This window comes from Nannospalax galili, unplaced genomic scaffold (assembly GCF_000622305.1).
Source record: "Nannospalax galili isolate Female #2095 unplaced genomic scaffold, S.galili_v1.0 scaffold7, whole genome shotgun sequence".
NCBI lineage: Eukaryota > Metazoa > Chordata > Mammalia > Rodentia > Spalacidae > Nannospalax > Nannospalax galili.
The window spans coordinates 3,774,896-3,777,404 of record NW_008359081.1 but is presented as its reverse complement, the minus strand read 5'-3'; positions in this window follow the sequence as shown (position 1 = coordinate 3,777,404).

Sequence of the window (2,509 nt, the reverse complement as noted above, 5' to 3'; positions counted from 1 at the left end):
ATATTTTTAGCATTAATTTATAGTGTATTTATTCAGAAAAACATTCACTTCAAAATACTGTTCTTCCAATACACAAGCAACAACTTCATACATCTCACATTTCTCCATCTCTTGGACGTATCAAGAGGTTACACTGAATGGCTGACTTATATCATCTAGGTTTGTATCAGTCTACTCTGATATTTGATAATGATAAAATTACCTAACAATGTATTTTATTATTACATATATGTGTCTGTTTCTGTATATGTATGCATACACATAAATAAATTATAAAATCATTTTCAAAAAGAATAAAATGCTTGTGTAAAGCTTAGTCAAGAAACTGAAAGCCATTATACAAACTACATATTACTGATGGAATAAATTGAAAGGAAATAAATAAAAGGAAAGACATCTTCAGTGATTGTAAAAATCAAGTATAGTTAACATGCCTAAAGTACCCATATTGGTCTGAAGAGTCATGTGATCTGCATTGAAATCTCAATGATGCTTTTATACATAAGGAAACACAATTTTAGAGTCCCTCTATATACCTTAGTCTACTCTGGAAATTGCTCTGTAGTCCTAATTGCAGGTGAATGCCACCATACCAAACTTACGGAGTTATTTTTCTAAACATTTACATTTATCCCTGGCATTTTGCCTTTGTCTCCTCCCCCAGATCACATTTTTCTTGTCAAATTTTCTCTATTCTACTTTCATGACTTCAAATCAATATGAAAGTTCTTCAGAATTTCTCTTAAAATTAAACTAAAATTTACTTGGAATCATAAAACTTTGAATATTTAGAAATTGTTTTTCATAAAATTAAGTTAGTGATTTTCAGTTTTTGTTATGTACTGTAATTATTTTCCCATGTTTTAAGTATTTGTTATCTTCATTTTTATTGAATTTTTGACAATTTCATACAACACATCTTGATCATATTCAGACCACACATCCCTTAGCACCCTCCCCCGCAAGATTTCATGTATTCTGTAAAATCTAATAAGGCTTATTGAGACATGTTTGTGCCCACAAAAGTTGCTCGGTGATGCCTACCTCAAAGTGTACAATGCATCCTCCACACCTAAGGCTCAGGGAACATAGTAAAAAAGGGAGCAGAAAAGATATTAATGCATCTCTCAACTCTCACCAGGGAAGCATTGCCGTGCAACAAATAGTGATTAACCCAGAAAGCCACAACTGGACAAAGTGCAGAGAATAAGAGACCACAGAGTAATTTTCTGTGAATAAGACACATCAAGTCTGCAACTCAAGGCTCAGAGACCATTGTGAAAGAGGGGGTGGAGAGACTGTAAGATCCAGGAATGGTGGAAGACCACAAGGAAACAAAGTGTTCCAGGCAGCTGGATAGTTGCTCATATGAACTTGTGACAGCATGCACAAGACCCAGAGAAGCTTAAAGCAGGCAAAAACCAAGCATAGAAAGGGGGAAATGGGCAGGAGGCTCCAACCTTAGCCAAGAAACTAGTATTGGCAACTGATAACTGCTAGGTGAGGCAAAGTTGATCTTCTTTAATTATTCTAAATAGGTTGACTAGGTTATTTTAATTATTATTTTTCTCTTTATAAAGGGAATGACTATGAAATTATCATGGTCAAATGATATTATCACTTTGTGCCTTTTACAAAATAATTTGAACTGGATGTGGTGGCACATGCCTAGAATCCCAGTACTAGGGAGAGTAAGGTAGGAGGATTTTGAGTTTGGAGCTAACATGGGTTATATTTGCCCTGTCTCATTTGGAATTTCAAGAAAAAGTATATTATTTTTAAATAAAAATTATTCATATATTTCAATCTATTTTATGTCTTGAATATTCTTTAGAAGCTATCATAAAATAACTAAGGCCAGATAATTTTTACAACTAAAACCTGACAGTCTATCACCCCAACTCTGTTATAATAATTACTAGAGATTTAATATTCTGTGCCTTAAATGATGTTATGAATGATATCCATAATAATAACACCCATATCCAAAAATACCAAATCCAATTTAATAGCATTTATTAATGTGGAAAACATGATGGGATAAGGTAGAAACTTCAATCAGTAAAGCATTTGCCATTTTATAAAAAATGATATAACTGAATTCATGTTTTAATAATTATGGGAATTTTATTACATAAGTTTTGATGGCTTAGCACAGAATAAAGTATACATAACCCTCTTCTTTCTCTCACACACATATACACATACATATATTCAAATGGAGATTGAAATTGTGTCTAAATGAGTCATAAATTACTGAACATTAATAGATAGATAACTTTTATAATTCTAGGGGTTATTATTTTTAACACAAGCCTTTCTTCTCTCTCTCTCTCTCTCTCTCTCTCTTGCTCTCCATCTTTCTCTGTTTCCCTCTCTCTGTGTGTATATGTGTGCTTAAATGTTCCTAGCATGAAACTACTATATAAGTATTCTAGGAAAGTTGGTTTTTTAAAGTATGAATTTAGTACAAAAATAAAGTGAATGGAATATAATTTAAGATATGAAT